Source organism: Hibiscus syriacus, unplaced genomic scaffold (genome assembly GCF_006381635.1).
Source record: "Hibiscus syriacus cultivar Baekdansim isolate YM2019G1 unplaced genomic scaffold, ASM638163v2 tig00110633_pilon, whole genome shotgun sequence".
NCBI lineage: Eukaryota > Viridiplantae > Streptophyta > Magnoliopsida > Malvales > Malvaceae > Hibiscus > Hibiscus syriacus.
The window spans coordinates 1,016,190-1,024,183 of NW_024062806.1; the positions used below are offsets into that span (position 1 = coordinate 1,016,190).

The 7,994-nt window shown below is 35.3% G+C and overlaps 1 long non-coding RNA gene and 1 pseudogene across 1 annotated transcript; one reads left to right on the forward strand and one right to left on the reverse strand.

The window, feature by feature from the left end:
* Positions 1–520: 520 nt before the first annotated feature.
* Positions 521–5,148, reverse strand: LOC120136516 (annotated as a pseudogene).
* Positions 5,149–5,730: 582 nt separating this feature from the next.
* Positions 5,731–6,766, forward strand: LOC120136561. Its single transcript, XR_005517354.1, has 3 exons — positions 5,731–5,796; positions 6,469–6,517; positions 6,729–6,766. It is a non-coding gene; the product is annotated as an uncharacterized LOC120136561 (long non-coding RNA).
* The last annotated feature ends 1,228 nt before the right edge of the window (positions 6,767–7,994 follow it).

The window sequence follows — 7,994 nt, forward strand, 5'->3', positions numbered from 1 at the left end:
TGTTGTCGTATCTACATCAATCGTTGTTCGATGGCCCTCCAGCTGAATATCATTTCAGTTGACCGTTCACTTTCACTTCATCAATAGGATTCTTCGATGGGTTATTCAATTGTCAAAATCCGAGACGATTGAAAGTGGATTTTTCATTGTTTTTTCATTTTTCTTGTTGTACCTTCTTTGTTGCTATTGGTGGTTTATGTGGCGGTTGCTGGTTCGATCAAGGGTGGATGGCGAGTGGTGGTGGTGAAGGTCAGGTTAGGTCAGGGAGTTGATGATGGTGATCATGCAATTACCGATGATCATAGGTTAGGTCGGATCAGATTTTTTGTCACTCCAATTCTGACCCGAATAATATATCCCTCCACACAACATCCAAACAATATCATTTTTTTTTCTAAATATATTCAAATGGATGAAGCATAAATAAAACCCGGTTAATAATTTATAAAAATGGTAGAACTTAAACAAAATTCAAAGCTCATATTCTTCTGTTGAACCGAAGTTAAGATACTATGGAGATTCATGAGAAGAGATTCTCTGGATGGTGAAAATGACAGCTGCTCCCATACTTGCAGATCCCAGATTTTTCATAGTTCCAGCACACTTTTCAGATCCAAGATTTTTCATAGTTCCAGCACACTTTTCTATCCTGCACATTTACAACAAATGATCCATAAGGACGCACCGATGTGGTTTTGCTGATATTCAAAGCGATTATCGACCCGGAATAACTGATTTCATCGCTTGTAAAAACTTTTTATCTCTTTTCTATATGAATGGATGATGATGGGGACTTACAGGTCTTAGAGGCAGGCCTGCATTGTTGAGGATAGGCTTCAGAAGTCGACTCTCCGGGTGACGATATTTGCAGGCAGATTTGAACTTGCATTATCCCGTTTTCATAAAGTATAGGCATTCAGGTTCACCGGGCCGTTCGGGGCATTCGTTGACTAGTATTTGCTCCTGGTGGAATCCGTATATAACCGCAGTCTTTATTGCTTTGTCTATGGATGGAGCTAAATATGGATTACTTGCCTTTTCCTGCTAGCAAGCAACAAACGAGCTTCCATAAAAGAACTAACAAGAACAAGGTTTCATAATAGCAGCAGAATTGACGCCAGACAGAATAGTAATTATCCTGCAAACGTTCCAACAGATGATTCACAAGAGAAAATTCGCCAAAAAAAAACCAGAGAAAAAAGTCTTTAGGGTTTAATAAAATATTATCAAATCAAACAATGCCAAAATCAATCCACAAGCAGGACTGTTATAGTTAAAAATCGTCTTTATTCGAATTTTGCCAAAAATAGCAAAATCCCGAAAATCACTCTAAATTGAAATTCGAAATAAAATATGCAATCTCCAAAAAATCCGGCCTAAATCGGATTTAAATTGACTTCCTAAGTGACAATCGAAATACTACCATAAATAGTAAAAAATATCTAAATTTAGTGATTCGGAGGGGAAAACGGCAGAATTTGAGGTTGAAAAAAAGGCCACATGGAGCATAGCTCATGTGGAGAGCGTGCGCGTCGAAAAGAGTTTTCCGGATTGGGGTCTTATGCGCGATTCTGACACCTGTAGCCAAAGTTATAGCAAAAAGACTGAAATATACTCAAAACGACCCAAATGAGGAACATGTCACAATCAATTCCCGCCTTTGCGCTGATCTGCCAATTCATGGTATCTCAACGCCATCAATGTACAATCTGACAGCTCAGCATCATCTATCTCGGATCCCCTTGCATCAAGAATACGCAATAGCTTAAACCAACAAAGGCCGGCTAGTGCCTAGCCAATCAAGTGTGCGCACATACTCACAGTTCCCGGTTCACTAAACACAACGGATCCTGAGATTTTTACTATATATAGAAGCCTTAACTATCATATTGCATCATCCAAAGTTCCTACGAATCTAGAGATACGGGAAGTTGGAAAACGAAAATCTTTATCGACAGAAAACTAGAAAAAAAAATTGGTAAACGGAAGTGAAATAAGAGCTACCTGATGTCCATTCCAATCAGAATTTGCATGCATCCCTTGAGCATATGCTGAATTATGATTCCAGTAGGCAGGATGCTATTTTGGCAACATATTCAATGCAAATGAAGAGACGGTTGCTTCAATTGATGATGACAAAGCATCGTGTTCACCGTTATAATTCCTTGGAGAATGGTCTCCAAAACCAGAAGGGTCCGAGCCGAAAGTGCCGGATCCTTTAGCAGCAGTGGGGTCCGGATGGTTAAACCTGCAGTTTGATCCATATGCACAAGAACCGGTACGCATATAATACGGGCACTCTTTCTCCAGCTGAAATGAACGTAGAATTAGTTCAAGTTGTGCACCAAGAAGGTAGGTATGCGAGGAAACAAAATATAACACCGTAAAACATAAAATTATTACAGTTCGAATTTGTAGGCCTAGAAAGTTAAGTTCTGGCGGAGGTAGCTCGGTCTTCTCCAGGTATCTGGACTTCTCTTTGGAGTGACTATATCTACAAGCTTTTCCATACTTGCATCCCCCCAAACTTAGGTAATACTGCCAAATAATGGTAGACAAATCAAGATCGTTTAATAGCAAGTTTGAAATTCAAAGACTGTTTAGCATAAGATTAATGTTCAGTGAACTAAAACGGCAAGAAGACAATGAAGCTCACGTATAATCAAATAAGGTAGCAACAGTCTAAAACACTAGTGAAAATGTTTATAACAGATGTACCACTTGTACCGGCAGAGCCAAAGAGTTGACTTCTAGTGGAGCTAATACATAATCTACATTAGAGTGCCTATATCTACAATCATTTCCATACTTGCACCCTTCGGTGGAGCGGTAATACTACAAGCATCATAACATAAAGAAACTCAATGCAACGTGCATGATAATGTCCAAACGATATAAAACAGGGTAATTTACATTTAGGTCACTTAATTTAGCATCAACTTTTACATAGGTTACTTATGATCCTCAAAGTGCATTCGAGACTACACCAAATTGTTAATAATAGAAGTTCAGTGAACTAAATTGTAAAGTACAATTGGCTAAGATCACACATCAAAGATACCATTATCCTTAAATTCTTCTTATATAAGCTTAGAACTAAGTGTTCAACTAAGTCAGAAATTGATAAATAAAAACAATTTCTTGTTGCCCCAAAAGGCTAACCTTGCATTCAATTTGCCCTTGTTGATCAGCAGCCAATCTCTGATGATTCTCCTTATCCTTCAACAAGTATTAAAAATACAAACAAACAAAATCAAAGTTAAAAAAAAGGATCAATCTTTAATAAATACAAAGAAAACCCAGAAAAAAGAAAACAACTTTATCTTACAACCCTCTACGAACTGGATGGTTAAACTTGCAGTAAGAACCAAACTTGCAATTGCCACTTTTAAGATAAAAGCTAAAGTCTTGAGCGTAAGGCCTTAAATGGTGCTCATTGTTCTCCCCATTCTGCAACTCTTCTTCAAGATTCCGATTGTCATTGTAATTGGTATCTCTATTACCATAGTCATTCTCTCCCAAGAACACTTTTTTAAGGTCCTCAACAAGGCTTCCTTCTTCTTTTTCGCGTCCATGGTGAAGATTACTCAAAAGCGTGTCTGAATTAAACCCGGAAAGAGACTCTGGTTAAGTTTCGCTAGGTGTTTCTTGCGGGAAACGCTCACATGCATTGACGCTATCGGTTTTTTTATTATTTTAAATAATAAAATCGGTAAAAATTGATTAAAAATATCATTATTTTGACCGATTATAATTACTTATATAGGTAAACACGGTAAAAAAAATATGGTCAAAAATAATGTTTTATGTATCGCTTTACTAAAAACATTATTTTTTGACCGGATTTATTTTACCACGTTTACTTATATAGGTAATTATAACTGGTCAAAATATTGATATTTTTATCATTTTTTACTGATTTTATTATTTAAAATAATAACAAAACCGGTAACACTTTATTTTAACCGTATACTAAGACGCCGCACCGCAGAACTGCCCGTTTCGTGTCGATGATTATTCTCCGTAACTTTTTAAACCATAGCTCACGTGCAAAACATATAAATTGTAAACAAAATCTTGATTTTATGACTTTTTGCATAATTTTTATGTTGAATTAGGCAAATAATCTAGCAGGTGGATTATTTAGCCTAATAGAGCAACAGAAAATTTATTTTGGGATCTAGGATGAATGTTACAGTGATCATGGAACTCGTTATGCCGGCTTAGCGAGTTTCATGAGATATATTTTTTTAATGGGCCGTGTCACATGGTTCTCACAGCCCGAATTATTTTAATATATCCTATGGGATTCGTCACGCAATAAAAATATTTTTTTTGAATTTTTTTAAAAGCATTGAAAAAATATATATTATTTTATTCCTGATGGAACTCGTCACGCCGGTGTGACGAGTTCCAATAGGTAAAAATTTGAATTTATTTACCGTTGGATTGACCGTTGTTGAACGGATAATTTTTATAAAAAAATTTCAATGGAACCCGTCACATTGGCGTGACGAGTTCTAATGGGTAAAAATTTAATATGCATAATGTAACACCCCAACCCGTACCGACCCGGATACGAATCCGAGATGTCACATTAACTTTTCAAAACATTTACATTTACAAAATAGTGAAAAGTTCATCTTTTATTCAATAAAACTGCATAATTTATACAATTTCCACTAAAGAGTTTACAAAACTTATCAGAGCGTTACAATTCAAATCTTTTAGTTACATGCCAACTACATTCCATATAACAACATATATATTATTCAAATACTTTTATGATATGATATTTGAAAATGAGAAGCTGACCTGACTTGCCTATCCTTGCTCCTCTTCTTACTTCTCGGAACCTACGTATGAAACACTCACACGCTAGTCTATGACTTAGTGAGGCATAAACCACGTATAATAGAAACTCTAGATACTTAACAATGCATGAACATTTCACATTTCATATAATAATATAATACGAACATCATACCAGAGTTCATATAACCAACTTTATACATGCACACATATCATCATTATCCTAATCACATCATTGTCATTATCATTATCATTAATCCATTTAGAACATATAATTTGGTAGTTAACCTTTGTAGCACTTCATACCATACCTTTCACAAACAAAGCATATAACATCACACAAGGTTTCTTTATGTTATCTCTTTATTAGCCCATGTACGTTTTTGAGAACTAAATATATGTAAGTATATTGAGGTTGTGCACATATGCTGTCACCACAGCTCGTATAAATTCCCACTAGGGCACATAGAATTTGTCCCGAAGGACAAAATACACTATAATAAAATATACCTTTAATGACACACGAACGATGACACACGCTAATTTATGACTTGCAAAAAATGTGTGTCATAAAAAATGTCATGTTTTTTAAAATCTGAACGATTTATGACTTACAATAATATGTGCCATATTTAATAGTCATAATTCAAAAAATTTGCAAAAACACGAAATACACTTTTAATTGTATGTCATCTGTAAAAGTCGTCTTTTAATTTTCCCCCCATTATTTTCATCTTTCCCGCTTCTTCCCCCTCGATAATTATCAGTTCACGCCGCTTCTTCCACAGGTATTCTTCCATAGTTGATGAAGGTACTTGTTTTTGGTTAGCTTATATCATATAATATATTGTCTATGTTTTTTGTGTGTGTATTTATAAAAGAGGGCTCTTATTTATTGATCTTGTGCCAACACCAATAGCATTAGAAGCTCTTGTTGAACACAGAATCACTGGTTTTCCTGTTATTGATGATGATTGGAAATTGGTATGTCATCTTTCCCCCTAAATTTTGTTGCGAGGTTGTAACTTACAACTATTCATTTACTTTTCTTTTTCTAACTTTTGGTCCCAAACCTCTAAAGTTTTTCTGTCATGGTTTCATGACATTTCAAGAAAAGTGGAATCTTAGCATTTGCATTGTCCAACGAGACCAATGTCCCTAAAGTGAGTGTTGTTGGATAAGATGTTAGACCTATTCTATGAAGGGTAGAATGCTATTCTTAAGGACTTTGATTGATAGTCATGACTCATTAAGTTTAAGCAAATATCTTGGTGAAATAGTGGCCAATTGAGTCTGTGTTCCTTTCTTCATTCTTAAGACTTTAAGGCGAGGTGGGTGAAGGAAAGATTGTTCTGGCCACATGATGACTTTCTAGGTTTGGGCACGCTTCCATTGTATATAAATTCATTCTTGCTTCTACATTCCATTTCAATTGATTGTTGCAACTGTGCGAGCTCGATTCTTGAAGACCTTGTCTCAAGTGTCAGCATTTGGGTGCCTTCTTTTTGCAAAGTTTTCCACCATGATTTACACTGCAGTCGATTTCACTATTTTGGTTTTGTTTATTTGGTTTGCGAAATTGCCTTATCTTTTTTGACCTAGTAAATTTTAGCTTTTACTTATGGAATAATGGGATCATGTTCTTTGCTGCTTCAGGTTGGACTTGTTTCTGATTATGACTTGCTAGCATTGGACTCCATATCTGGTAAATTATCTGACAAATTTTACTGTGGCTTTCATATCTGTTTCTATGGAAGCCTTTCTAGGCTAATAGAAAGCGGAATGGGTATTGATTGCTATAAACCAGTTTCTTTAATTTGATAAAGAGTCTCTGTGTTCCTTGATGGAAATTTTCCATGAATTTGGGTATGTTCATTTGATGATAGACGATTCATATGTATTGTTCTTTTAATCAGGGCAGCGGACTAAGAATGACTTGTTTTCTAAAGTTGATAGCACTTGGAAAGTAAGCAAGAATTTTCTATCTTCTTGATAGAAATGCATCTTTCTTTTGCAGATGTCGCCGTCTTTCATATAGTTCTATAGTTTTTATTTTCTGACTTTCTGAGTATTATAGACGAGCACATATATTTTCCCTTTCTACAATGGGCATATATGAGTCTGCTTAATGTATTTGTTTTCTAATGCTGTGATGGTAGTTTGAGAAAAGGATATAATTATTTTTGGCAAACGATGATAATTTTTTAAAAACAAAATGTGCCTTTTTGAATCAAGAGAAGATAAGTGGAAACTTAGTCAATGCTCTGTGCTTTTAGTGATATATAGCAATGTGGTGGAGCAAACTAGATGTTTTTCATTTTGGCATTACTTAAATAAACTAGATTGTGAACTTTGAAGGTTGCATACCTTGTGTCTATTTGAATTTACTCCAATTGACTTCAGATGTGTTTATGGTTTAATTTTGACTGCTGGTTCCCCAACTTTGCAGACTTTCAATGAGGTACAAAAGTTACTCAGCAAAACAAACGGCCAGGTGGTTGGAATTTGATGACATTGGCTCCATTAGTTGTACGTGAGACAACTAACCTCGAAGATGCTGCTAGGTCTGTCGAACTTATGTTGCCTTTGGTTTTCCATACTTTGATTAATTACTTCGATAATCTATGCTTTTGTCTTTTCATATTTTGGCACACTTGGAGAATGTCTAGATTCAAATTCTTTTCGATTATGTCATACTTTTGTATGATAATTCTTTTCGATTCTGAGATCCCTGGATATTATCCTCGGCCAAGAACTTTGTGCATACTAGTTTCTTCTTTTCCACCTTATTGTTATTGTTATAGTCTTTTCTTGGTTTTTCATTTTGAGATCCGAACTTCCGATTATCTCAAACGATAGTTGAGCAATCTCAACGATTCAAGAAATTATGGCTCATTTACACCCCAACTTTCATACTGTGTAAATTGTATTGTATTGTGCCGTTCTTTTCTCCCTTTACAATATCATGCAACAAAAGTCCATAACTGATCAAGCTTTATTAATTCATTACTTGTGATAGTTAGGTTTAGGTTACAACTAAAGCAATATGTTTTTTTTTCCAGTTTCAATTTGATTAGGAATGAACTTTTCGTTTATGCAATTCATTCTCTCCATTTTTACGTTATTTATTTCTTATTGCAGTGGTTGTTGTCTCCCAAGTACTTCAATTTCCCGTTTCCTAT